Genomic DNA, 14,569 nt, shown 5'->3' on the forward strand with positions numbered 1-14,569 from the left:
ACCTGAGGCCGCCCTGGCGATTTATGTAGGACACCACTGAGACGTTGTCTGAACGTATTAGCACGTGGTGTCCCTTTATAAGGGGACAAAAGCGCATGAGCGCTTTGCTCACTGCCAACATTTCGAGGCAGTTGATATGTAAGAGCTTCTCCTGCTTTGACCATTGGCCAAAAAGTGGTCTGCCCTCGAGCAGCGCTCCCCATCCCGAGGTGGATGCGTCCGTGGACACCACCATCACTCTCGAGGAAGTCCCCAGGCTTACACCTGATTGGTACCAGTCCTTTGCCTCCCAAGGTTTCAAAGCTGCAATGCATGCTTGATTGACCTTGACGCGAAGCTGACCGGAGGCCCACGCTGTGCGTGGTACTCTCTTTCTGAGCCAGAACTGCAGTGGGCGCATGCGCAGAAGGCCCAACTGGAGAACTGAAGATGCTGAGGCCATCAGACCGAGCATCCTTTGAAAGGCTTTGAGAGGGACTATCGCGCCGCAGCGGAACGAGCCGGCTGCGCGCCGAATGTCCAATGTGCGCTGAGATGACAGGCGTGCTGTCATTAGCAGCGAGTTCAGCTCTATTCCCAGAAAAGATATAATCTATCTGGGGAAAAGCGAGCTCTTTTCCCAGTTCACTGCGAGACCGAGATTCTCGAGGTGATCGAGTAAAATGGTCCTGTGCTCTACGAGCTCTGAGTGAGATTGGGCTAGAATCAGCCAGTCGTCCAGATAGTTCAGCACTCGTATGCCCCGTAATCTGAGGGGTGCGAGCGCTGCGTCCATGCACTTCGTAAATGTACGGGGTGCCAGGGACAAGCCGAAAGGCAGGACTGTGTACTGATATGCCTGGCCCTCGAAGGCGAATCTCAAAAATCGCCTGTGACGTGACGCTATCTGTATTTGAAAATACGCGTCCTTTAGATCTATTGACACAAACCAGTCCCTCTGGCGGACGTGCGCGAGGATTTTTCTGGTTGTGAGCATCCTGAACTGGCGCTTCATAAGCGCTTTGTTCAGCTGCCGCAGATCTAGAATGGGTCTGAGACCCCCGTCTTTTTTGGGCACCAGGAAGTATCTGCTGTAAAGCCCCCCTTCGCTTTGAGCTTGAGATAGGGGTTCTATAGCCCCTTTGCTCAACAGTTTCAAAATCTCGGCTCGAAGTAGATGAGCTACTTTCGATTCTACCGTGGTCTCGACGCGCGCCATGAAGCGGCGAGGGCGTCGGCGAAACTGCAGCGAATAGCCTTCTTTTATGATGTTCAGCACCCATCTCGAAACCCCGGGAAGCTTTTCCCACGCAGGTGCGCGAGTAGCTAGGGGCTGGATGCGAAGCACGCTCTGATCGGCTCGCGATACAGCGGCTTTTGTGTGCTGTGACATAAGCGTCGCGCTCATGACATCTGAGGCAGGGGGCGCGCTGATAACAGCGGGCAGAATGCCCGCGCTCGACTCCTCCGCAGTGTCTAGCTGAGAGGAGGAGGGCTGGGCTAGTTTCATGTCTGTGTGTGGGCGTGGGCGCAGAGCAGCGGGCACATACACCACCTTTACAGCATTGCTCGCGTGAGCAGAGCATATGCATACTGGTCCTGTATTTACAGGGACCGTGAGACATGTGGGAAGTAGCGTTTGTGGGCACTGGGTAGTGGGCACTTTTGCTACATTTGAAGCGCAATCGATCTGAGTCGATTTTATGTGCGCGGGCCCTGTGTGAAGGGCTGTGCTTGTGTGTAGGAATGGGCACTGAGTAGTGGGCATTTTTTCTACACATGAAACACCGTCGGCCGTGGCCGGGACACCAGAAAATACACTCTTTAAGGGATTTATCTGGGTAGCCGTAAAAACGGCTTTTGTGTGAAGGCAAGCGGGCAATGGAACCGGCTTGTTGGCTGCTAAATACGCTGGACCAGTCACATTTCCTGGAACTGGACGAGCGGCAAGCTTTGGTGGAAGTCCGGCCGCAGCGGGACTTGGACACCGTCGCTTTCCTAGGCGTGCTAGGACGATTTCGGGGCCTCTGGCTTCAACGCAATCTTTTGCCGCGGGCCACGCGGGGCGGGGCGGCGGCCGGATGAGCGAGAGCGCGGTCTCGAGCTCTGGGTTTGGCGGCGTTGAGAAGAGGAGGCGGTGGGTGGAGGCTTAGGCTGTGAGCTCTGAGCAGACGGTTTCGCACGGCCTGCTGCAGAACCGGAGCGCTTCGGGAGGAAGTGCTTCATGGCCTGGGTCGCTTTCTGCACCTCAGCGAACCTATCGGCGAAGTCTTTGACCGAGGTTCCGAAGAGGCCGGCAGGGGAAAGCGGCGCGTCGAGGAACGCGGTGCGTTCTGACTCAGTCATGTCAGAGAGCGTCAGCCACAGATGTCTCTCAGACACGGTGAGCGAGGCCATGCTCCGTCCAATGGCCTGTGCTGCTGACTTGGTGGCGCGAAGAGCGAAGTCTGTAGTGCTCCTCAAGTCCGGCACGCAGATTGCGTCAGGTCCTCTCTCGTCCAGCTGACGGAGGAGATCGGCCTGGTATATCTGGAGCGTGGCCATGGTGTGCAACGCTGACGCGGCCTGCCCGGCGGCGGAGAAAGCGCGGCGGAGCAGGGCTGACGTCGTGCGGCAGGCTTTTGAGGGCAGCGCCATCTTAGCACGCCGTCCAGCAGAGGGCGGGCATAAGTGCGCTGCAATAGCCTCTTCGACCGGCGGTAGGGAGTGGTAGCCTCTGTTCTTTGCGTCGTCGACAGCGGAGAACGCCAAAGAGACAGAGGATCGTGTCCTGGCCGAAAAAGGGGAGCCCCAAGACTTAGCGACTTCTTCATGAAGCTCAGGAAGAAAGGGCGCTGGCTTGGATGCAGGTGAAACGCGCTCCCCAGGCAGGAAGTAGCCGTCCAGCCGGTTGTGAGCAGGCTGCTCAGGCGTAACCCACTCGAGGCCGAGGCTCGCCGTGGCCTGAGTGAGCACGCGCATGAGCTCCACCTCAATGCTCGCTCTCTTACCCGTAGAAGCACGGGCAGGGGGGGCGGGATCCTCAGAGCTCGCCCAATCCTCACTGCCTGATGCTATGAGAGAGCAGGAATCCCCCTCTCGTAGCAGCGCATCGATCTCATCAGCGTCATCGACAGAAGCGGCGGCAGACCGCGGCCGCTGTCCGTCCGGAAGTGAAGCTGATGAAACCGGAGAAGCAGGCGGGCGCACCGGCGAGCTTTGACGGCTGGGAGAGGGCTCCGGGATTCGCTGAGCGCGACGCTTTTTACGGCGCGGCACAACAGCAGGTGTGGGCGCAGTCTCGCTGAACAGTGCCAAGCGAGTCCTCAGAGTCGCTAATGGCAACAGCTCGCAGCGATGGCAGCCGCCATCAGCGAGCGCGAGAGCTGCATGTTCTTGACCCAGGCAGGAAGCGCAGATGACATGGCGGTCCCCGTCGCTGAGTGTGGCTTTGCACGAGCCACAAGCAGGCATCTTGAAAAAGACGCAGCTCTTTTAGACAGTGTGAGTCGCGCCGGCGAACACACACACACAGTGCAAAAAGGATATGGGCGCTGGATAGCGCAGCAGGAAGGCGATGAAGGCGGCGCGGCCAGCAGCTTCGTCGACTCGTCCCGCTGAGGTGCTTCTTCAACAGCGCGGCTTCTTCTCGGATCCAGCGATGTGAGTTGCTTCGCTGAAGGATGAAAAATCAGAGAAATAATGCCTGCGAGCGGTATTTATAGACCTAAGCCACGCCCGTCTCGGCGGGACGTGACGCAGAGGGCGCGAAGCGCCCTCATTGGGTCTGACGTCACTCTAGGTCTCGCTCGATAGGCTTAAGCAGTTGCCAGCAGACCAGCCAATAGGCGCGCGAGCTGCCTCGCCTATGTCTGTATGCTGCCGCAACGCGTTTTACATTAACCCTCTGGAGTCTGAGCGGTTTTCTGGGCCCTCAAGATGTTCTGACATGCCCTGACATTTGTGCTTTTTTCAGTTGCTTATAAACATATTAATGGCAAAGGTGTAAATTCACTCTATAAAGCACAAACAGGGCTACAATAATATGTGAGCCACGTGTATGTACATGTTTTCATTTTTGAGAGAATAATGTTTATGCATGGATATTGAAAAAACTAAAAACTAAAATTTCTGAAATAAGGCCACAAAACACATAGTAAATATGTGTCAATAAGACTTTTGATTAATGGATGTCCTCGCCTAGAATTTTTTCTTCAAAATTATGTGAAAATAGTCTTGCTTTATTGTTCACATAAAGCCATACATTGATTTAAATTGATGTAAAACAGGTTTTGCTTGGAAAGCCAATATGCGAGGGGGGCGTGAACGAGGAGTGGTTTACACCTGAATTACCACCCACTCTGCATAATGATGGCCATTCACACAGGTGACTGGCTGACCCACAATGAAAGGACAAAAGATATTTAGAAGAAGACTTATATTGACCAATTAAGATTTTGCTTACATCTATCTTGTATATGTTTTGCTATTTTATTAAAAAGGTTACAATTACAACAATAATTACAATTTCAACAATATTTCATGTGTACTCATTCTTTGTAAAAAAAAAAAAAAAAAAAAGATTATAGGCCTACATTTTATCTATGTATTCATTACTTTAAATATAGCCAACATTGGAACAGCTAACATCTTAGTTGATGACTTTATTTTTGACAAAAATAGTAGGCTTTTTTATATAGAGAAATTGCTAAACAAAAGCTTATTTGACGAGGCAGTATATTCTACAGTAAAAACTGTACCCAAATCTACTAAACAAAATGTTGTCGTTCATATTTCGCCTGACTGTAACGTTGTTTTCATGAAATATTAGGGCATATAAATGTTAATTTGCAGTTTACGTTGCTTATACAAATAGCCAACATTTTATTTCAACATATTTCAGTCGATTTTTACTCATCTCAGTATAGCAATACAGTTTGCTAAAACATCATCATTCATCATTCATTCACTTTAAATCCAGGAAATTTGTTAATGAAAAAATTATTAAAATTAAGATACAATTGATACAAAACGAAATTCATTTTAAAGAAAGGATTTGTACTTTCTGTTTTGAGGTCTCTGTGAATGTTTGAAAGTCTTTAGTGCTTTTTAAAAACACGCTCGCGTCCATAATGGAGAACTGTCACGTAATATTTTTTTTTGCCAGCTGTGGTAAACTAGCATAGATTTTCCCCTAGCGTATTCTACGCAGTACGAGAGTATCTCTCGTAAGAGAACTGTGTCGGGTGGACCTCGGTCTTTCTAGCGGGGTTCGGGGGCGTGCCCCCGTAAGAAAATTTTGTGCATTTTACTGTTAAATTCATCAATCTGGTGCACTTTGAGAGTTCAAAATTAAAAGCTCCAACCCATATTCAGTGTGCAAATTAAACAAAGAAATATTCAAATCTCTTTTAGTTACAGTGTCTATTTACATTACACCTACTACATAATAGTTATAATATTAATCCAATGACAGTGTAAGAACTGATTTTCCTGCTAAAACAAAACGGACCCTGCAATAAAGCAGTAAAATGCACCCTGGACAGAAGATAGCAAAGAGAGAGCACAGGACACTGTCCTGCCCAAACTGTCCTTCTTCCTTATCTCTGCATCCCCCTCTCCCTCCTCTTCTCCCTCCTCAAGTCACCGAAAGTTCATTAAGAATGTCTATTTAACACATAGGGTGTATCTTGTGAATATGTTGTTTTTTCCTTTTCATGTTCGGTGTCATTTTAAGGGTCACAGTGCGATTGGTAAAATGGTCTTAATTTCATTGCAGTCATTGGTTTAATGAGAAAGATTGAGAACTTAGGAGAATCCTGTATCTCCTCTCTGGCTGATATCTCTTTACGATATCTCAGTAAACCAGGTGCTACCCCCCTGGGGTACATGGATTGGCCCAAACAACTCTAAACAACATTTGTATAACCCCTTTTGTTCTGGTCTGGTATTTAAGGCGAGGGAATAGAACACACTTTGGGACTCTTTTGGGACCAGGATCATCCCCCATAGTGATGTTTCAGTGTTTTCCGGTTGGAAAGCCCTGACACATTACTGTGTCTTTGTCAGGAAAACATTACTTACTTTTAGAGTCATCTTTGAGTAAATGATGTCATGTATTTTCTGAATTGGCTTTTAATAATTTACTTCTGTAATTGGCATGATACATTTTTACCTGACAAATAAATGTTACATCTTGAATTATTCTGAAGTTTTAGAAATCATTCATTTTAGTAGATTAATGTGTAGTCTGGTGTTTCCGCAAATCTTTGTCCAGGATAGATCAAACTGAAGGCACTTTGAATGGACCATGGGGCACATCTTAGAAAGACCTCCTGATTTCTGACTATCTCCTGACAAATATTATAAAAAATTACACCTATGGGTCTGCAGTGAGCGGCTGCATAGGGTAAAATAGTTGCACTGCACCCTCTGACTATTTCAGGACTGGCTAGTTTGTGATCGTGAGCGCACAGTCGCGACGTGACGTCTCAAAGCGACACTAGGTCCGTAATGAACGAATAATTGAAAGTATGGGATATTCAGAATAATCAAAGATCTAAATGAATTCATAATCAATATTTATGATTATTTTCTAATCACAAATACAATCTAAATTTGATTATCATTTGAAATTGGAGTCAGATTAAGCGTAGAGCTAAAGTAATACTAAAACTAAATTCCAATAAATTAAGTGAACTTCACTGGAGCGCTGAAAAGACATACCTTCGCATTAAAGGGTCATGAAACCCCCCTCTTTCAGCTCAAGTCTAGCTCACAATCTTTTTGAAAAATGCAACTTAAATGGGCGTGGATGGCTGTGATAAGAAGGGAGGGGAGTGGGTGTGGTCAAAGCCAGAGGCCCGTGCATATCGACTGTCACTAAAAATAAGTGGTAAAACGTGAGGAAATGCTAGTTTTTTTTATAGCTGGCAAAGTTAAAGTATCATGAAATACACTGACACCTTATTTTTGTCCTTTCAAAAGTAACTGAATGCCCTGCTACACATATTAGCCTACTACAGTAATCATAATTCTATTTAAAACATATAAATGTACATGCATATGTATAATTATGCCATTATAAAATATATATTTGTTTATATACACACTATAAATGCATATATTTGAAAATAATACCTTTTCCGCTTAAAAAAAAAAAAGTTCCGTACATAGCCTAGAGATCTACGCGCCCCCTAAACCCACATAATAAAGATGGACAGTGACATAGAAATTTGCACAAACTAAGCATACGTTCCAAACACTTGAGGTATTATCGAAATATCTAAATTATAATAATGAGTGACTATTTAACAAAAGGCAAGTAAAACAGTCAGAGTTACATTTTAGACACACACCTCTGAAGCGATAGAAAAGTCCTCGGACCGCATCACTCGCAAGAAACCTGCATTGTTGTACAAGGTCGAAGTCCACCATTCTCCCGTTGAATGGTCGCTACACACGCATAGTTTAGATGTGTCCGTGGTTGATGGCCAACCAACCGCCTGCAGTCAGAGTCTAGCCCTGGCAGCATCGCGGACACTGGAACTTTTGCACCACGAAAACAAACGCGCGTCCCATCATTGCCTCTCTCATCTACTACGCGAAATCACAGTTTGACATGTCTGTGGGAAGTTCCACGTGGTGTCATGAATAATTAAGAGACAGTGTCTTCTCATTGGATAAGAAAACTCAGTCATGAATAATTATGAGACACTGATGAGTCATCAGAGTACTATAGTGCTCTGCCACGTCACAGCCTGTGACGTGGACATGATGAAGATTTTAAACCCGGAAGATGAAAATAGCGGAAAAAAACTAAAATTTAACCATTTTCCCCCTACTATTAAATCTAACAGATGCTAACATTGTCTTCAATGGTGTTCAACACACATACCTCTGTTAAAATCTCAGAAAATTTGGTTTAGGGTTTCATGACCCTTTAAACCTCCGCCAGGCTGTTGGATTCCGTCATTGGGCCAATGGATGGTCCTTACAAAGTGGTGACAGTCCCTCCGTGATTCTCCAGGTTGCGAGTGTCTTTTCAGTGAAATATTGGGACTTGCAGCAAGTAAGAGAAATAAGATGTCCTTCTCTTTCTTCAGCCGTTTGGTAAGTCAATTCTCTTTTGCCTTTTAGAAGTGTTGAGGGAAAATTCAGACGCACCTCATATAGACACATTTGTAGAATGGGTCGCATACCCAGTTAGACCGGAGAACGCAAAATCTGGTGGGGCTTGAGAATTAGATAAAACCACATATCAGGGACATGATAGCGGCAGCGTAGATGAGAAAATATATCCCTTGCTTTACCTTTAAATGCCTCCTTGTTTGCCCAAGCAACAATTGATGAAACCTAAATTGGAATAACATCATCCAAATTTTATTCTGGTACTCAACAGAGGGTTGAAAACTAAAAACTTAAATTCTGAGGTAAATAATGTCGTTGCATTTAATTATTTGCTTTGCTGCAACAACATTGCAATAATGGAATTAAGAAAATGGTCACGCTAACTTGTGAAAAAAACTTGTGATTTGATGTGCTAAAAGATAACAAGTAAAAATGTCTCACTTGAATCCTTTGTGTGTGAAAAGTAAAGTTGGACAAAACAGTGCAATGCAATTAGAATATTTCAAAAGAAATTATCTGAGAAAATGGTCTCTCAGTCCTAGAGAACAGCTACTATGCAGAAGTCCTTTAGGCTGAAATTTGGAAAAATACGCAAAATTTGAAAACTTATGCATATAATGACAATTATTGTGTTACTAAGAGGCTTGTAGCTAGGCCTTAGAGCTGTAATCGGGCCTTAAAAGTTCGGCCCGAAAAGGCCCGAGCCCGACAGAGTTTGGCCCGAGCCCGATAAGTACATTTTGATTGACAGCTTTTTAAAAGCCCGAACCCGTTTACAGCCCGACTGTCCAAAAGGCCGTCTATCAGCAGTGATAAGAGTGTCGGAGAATAGCGCGGACACGCGCTTCACACCGCGAGCCGGCACACGCACCACTCGGCGGAAAAGGGAGAGAAAGAAAAAAAGAGACTGCGCCGCACGCACACACGCACACATGCACGCACTTTGTCTTTCGTAAAAAAAGGAGTAATTTATACATTTTTTAACATCATTTATTCATGACTAACGGAGGCTAGAGGCCACTTGGAAGTTGTAACAAAGAAATAAAATAAGTCCTCCAGAGATCAGCCTCCATTTCACCTCCTCAAGATCCATTTTCACGCTAATCTAAACACATCACCTGACCGCTCATTTACCACGCAACCTGAAGCGCGAGCCCGAGCCCGTGTAAAATAATAGAAATTAAGACCGAACCCGACCAAACCCGTCGGGTCCCGTCGGGTTCGGGCAAAGATCTTCAGCTCTAGGCCTTATAGTTTCAGAGGACATGCAGCTTGTCCTTGTCTCATGAGATAATTTAGAAAAAGACCAATATGAATTACATCAAAGTAATCATTGTTCTTTGAAAATCTTTCAATAGTGTCAAAAAGTTCATGACTGATGTCCCATATATGGTTTAAACAACACCATTTAAGGCTCAGTCTTATAAAACATAGCTTTTAATTTGGTCTTTTAACAGACTTTACAATCACTGCATTCTTGTATGTTTTCGAGGTCTCAAAAGAGACTGACAAAAGTAACAAACCATAAAACAATCTTGGCGCCCTCCATGAGACCTTTTTGTCCAACCTTTCTTTCACATTCAAAGAAGATTCTTAAAAGAATGCAACTGATAACATCTCAGCCTAAAACAAGATAATTGTGTCCAATTCTAAATTGTAGTCACAAAAATCTTTAAATTGAGCAATGATTTGACCCATGTTTCTCAATGCCTGCAGTCCATTGAATGTTCACAGCATCGAAGCAGCTGTAACTGGTTTCCAGTTTGGTTGTTGCTGTGTACACAATACTAATGCCAGCACAGCTGGAGCTGCAGGGCCAAACACCTTCTAGAAGACAAGTGAGAAGATAACAAGTCAGTTTGGACAAATTACTCAGTAGAAACCCCCAAGACCAGTAAATAAAATTGGTTTGATTTATACAATTTTATCAAATATAATTTATATTATGACCAGATTGTAATATACATTATATTGTAATGGCCAAGAATGGCTTTAATCTCTTGATGATTCAGCATTGGGTTAGAAGAGGAAAGGATGTTTAATGAGAATGAAAAGAATCAGAATGTAGACAGATGGTACGTGTATGTAAGGAACAAGAAGAAGGAACACTAGTGTTGGGAGGAATGAGATAATAGATGGTTAGAGAAAGTATTGGATAAGAAAGGAAACTGAAAGGAAGAATGAATCAGAAAGAATTTCTTTACCTTCTATTTGTGCAAAAATCTTTAATGAGAGAAATTACAATGCTCAGTATATACCAACTAAAATGATCAACCTGATTACCATGCCTTGAATATCCATCCAAATCCACAGGATGATTTAATTTTGATCTAACAGATCTTTAACCCAGTAACAAGGGGAGGTACACATTTTAATTTTCTCTTGCAACAAAACCACAAACGAAGTGGTGCAAGTGTTAACAAACTCCTCTCTGGGAGCTTCAGCTCACATGGGATCTGATCAGGGAAGGTATTTTACTGGACATTTAACCCTCAGAGGTCGGAGATCACGCCGGCGTGATCTGCTCGCTTTTTTCCTTATGAGTTGAATTGAGACCCCAAATACTCTTTTGACTTTGATTTTATAAAACAAGTTTCATACATCAATCGATTCTGTTAAATGTGTATTATTTTTGTGTATACTCACAATAAAAACAAAATGTTGTGCTTTTTGCCAAATAAAGAAAAATAATCACGAAGCGAGTTCTGCCTTCTCTCTGTCCGTGTAGTCCATTCTGAAACGCGTCCGAAAATGAATCATAACTCAGCGAATACTTCTCACACAGGCACGTGAGATATGTCTTTATGAAGCTTGAAATCTCCTCTTTTAAATGAAGTAATTTATATAAAAAACAAATGTTTTTAACTCATGTAATCCCTTTGAAAGCAAGGAGAGGTACCGTTTTTCCTTCTCCCTTCATTATCTCTAAATGAGCTGCAGCCGCCCCGCCCCCGGCGCGATTCACATGTAAATAGTTTACCTGATCTAGTATGCATCGCATACGCCCCCCCGATCAATGCCATAAAAACACAGTTTGTTCATCAGACTTCAGACTGATAGTTCATCGCGTTTTGAGTATGACACGCTTCTCCGGTAATAAAGACTCCCTTCAGATGATTCTGGACAGCGAGGAAGAATGCACCTTTTCCTCAGAGGACGAACGGCAGCATTTTGAAGAGCGAATTCCGCCGAGAACACAATTTCAGAGTAAGTTTTACTTAAAAGTCTTTTGTCTTTTATTTTTCGTGTTCGCATTTATGAGGAAAAAACAATATTACGTGACAGTTCTCCATTATGGACGCGAGCGCTCTAAAAAAAGCACTAAAAGACTTTCAAACTTTCACAGAGACCTCAAAACAGAAAGTACAAATCCTTTCTTTAAAACGAATTTCGTTTTGTATCAATTGTATCTTAATTTTAATAATTTTTTCATTAACAAATTTCCTGGATTTAAAGTAAATATAGGCTAGCAATCACAACATAAGGTGCTTGAACTGGAGATCATCATGAACCAGACCGTAGCCTATACTCGCCTCACATGTCTAAAAAATGTGAAATATATTTACAGAAAGCTGGTTCTAAACAAACCATCCAAAACACTAGCCTACTGCGAAGATCGCGAGTCAATAGCCTATCGTCAACTTCATCTTTGCCAGAAGTTAAATTTAAATCGCGTGTGTGAATGAATGATGATGTTTTAGCAAACTGAATTGCTACTGAGATGAGTAAAAATCGACTGAAATATGAATACATAGATAAAATGTAGGCCTATAATCTTTTTTTTTTTTTACAAAGAAAGAGTACACTTGAAATATTGTTGAAATTGTAATTATTGTTGTAATTGTAACCTTTTTAATAAAATAGCAAAACATATTTACAAGATAGATGTAAGCAAAATCTTAAATGGTCAATATAAGTCTTCTAAATATATCTGTTGTTCTTGTATTGTGGCTCAGTCAGTTTCACACCTGAGTGAATGGCTCATCATTATGCAAAGTGGGTGGGACACTGTAATCTAAGGTGTAAACTACTCCTCCCCCTCGCATATTGGCTTTCCAAGCAAAACCTGTTTTACATCAATTTAAATCAATGTATGGTTTTATGTGAACGATAAAGCAAGACTATTTTCACATAATTTTGAAGAAAAAACACTAGGCGAGGACATCCATTTGTCAAAAGTCTTATTGACACATATTTACTATGTGTTTTGTGGCCTTATTTCAGAATTTTTATTTTTTATTTTTTTCAATAACCACGCATAAACATTATTCTCTCAAAAATGAAAACATGTACATACACATGGCTCACATATTATGGTAGCCCTGTTTGTGCTTTATAGAGTGAATTTACACCTTTGCCATTAATATGTTTATAAGCAACTGAAAAAAGCACAAATGTCAGGGCATGTCAGAACATCTCAAGGGCCCCAAAAACAGCCCAGACCCCAGAGGGTTAAGAACAGTTGTGTGGAATGTAAACATCAATGCAGAAAATCTACAGTCTTTATAGACCACAGAGATCCAAATGGCCAAGAGTTTGAATAACACCATTAATTCCAAAGGCTAAAACAAACAAGCACAGCACCACACCTGGGGCCTGTACCATGAAGCCGGTTTAGGTGGCTAGCCAGCTATGTTTCAGTTTAGTTTCCGCCAACCCTGGGTTTTAGGTACTATGAAAGTAGCTCAGCTTTAATCGGTGTTCGTTGCCATGGTATTTTACGCTGCACGGCTAACCTGCTCCGGGGCAGGTTATGTTCTGGATTCGAGATCTCAGACTGAAGTTTGACCAATCAGCTGAGAGCAAAGAAACATATAGGTGACGTAACTTATTCCCAGTGTCTGTTGCAATGACTTCACCTTTTCTTCCAAATCCTGTGGACATCTCAGCGCAAATTGTTTGACGAGCACTTCGTAGAGAAAGAGTTTTTTAGCCAGACAAAATCCCCTTGCCTTAACTGATAGTTACTTGAATGAAAGATACAGTTTTCCGCGGAAGGAATGTCTTATCTTTGCGAACTTCTTGAGCCGTACATAAAGAATTTAACACGTCGAATTCATGCACTTACTGTAGGCTAGCCTACCACAAATGGTATTGCGTTGCGTTTTTTTTTTTTTTTTTTTGCAAGTGGTACATTCTTGCACGGTGGGTGACGGACAGAAGCTATAGGGGAAAACATATGTTTGTCGAACCATTCGCAAGGTGGTCCTCGCTCTGCAGGAGTACATGAAAAGTTTCATTAATAGTGTTCCCCGGACATTTATCGACCATGTCCATAAAAGAGGGCTTTTATAAAAGTGCCAGTAAGATATACTGATAGGGTGACATCACATGAACACTTTTTTTTTTTTCAAAAAGCAAATTTCACAAATGTACTATACAATATAATACATGTTAAGAATTATTTTGAATCTTTTTTATTATTCTTCTGTTAATCTTATGATAGGATTCCCTAGAGTCATTGCAACATGTATGCAGTCTATTGCTCCAATCTCCACTGCTCTAGGGAACATGAGGCAGATTATGTTAATAAGAAGTCCTATCACAGCCTTAATGTTCAGGTAGAGATGATGTGAATATGTGAGATGATTATTTTCTGTGAGATGAATCTTTAAATTAATAGTAACTTTAACAGATATAACAATGATCTACTAAACATTTCATCTGCAGACGACTTGTGGTCATGAACATATGATCAAGTTTGGATGCCAAATGGCCTGGCTCCAGTGCTTGTCTCACGAATTTCCGTGAGTCTGTGTTGTGTCAGCGCTTTGAGGAAAGCAAGTTAAATTTGGTACAGTACAAAACACTGTTAATTTGAACTGAGATAGAAAAACCTACACAATAACCCCCTATCATGACCCTCAGACAGGGCCACAGCACCGCTTCAGTGTGGCCCTCAGTAAAACCAGAGTGAAGATAGAGATGACCTTTGGCCTCCTAAAGGCACATTTCAACTGTGTTTGGCACTTCAGAGTCACCAGAGCGGGCATCACAGATAGTGTCTGCATGTGCCATTCTGCACAATATAGCCACCAGTAGAAAGGAGCGAGAAACACCATAAAACCAGCTTCTCCCCGATGAAACTGACCCGATCACACTTGACCACCCAGCTGGTGCAGATGTAGATGCAATCACCATACAATATTACACTTAATAAAAGCACACTGAAACTGCAGATAGGTCTCACTGTTTTATTGGTTTTGTGGGATGGGAGGGAGAAAGAGAGCAAGAGAAAGTTGCATTAATAAATATTCATACTAAAGTGTTACTTGGTTAAATAAGTTATACTATATATACACTATATAACTATATACATACTGAGATCAGTTTTATCCAGCAGTTTCATTTTGTTTGGAGCCTCCTCAGCTCACAGTCAGCTCCTTTAGTGTGCAGTCTAGTTCGAGTCTCCTTTAGTGTGCAGTCTAGTTCAAGACTCCTTTAGTGTGCAGTCTAGTTCAAGACTCCTTTAGTGTGCAGT

The sequence above is a fragment of the Scardinius erythrophthalmus genome (genome assembly GCF_964197995.2).
Source record: "Scardinius erythrophthalmus genome assembly, chromosome: 4".
Taxonomy (NCBI): domain Eukaryota; kingdom Metazoa; phylum Chordata; class Actinopteri; order Cypriniformes; family Leuciscidae; genus Scardinius; species Scardinius erythrophthalmus.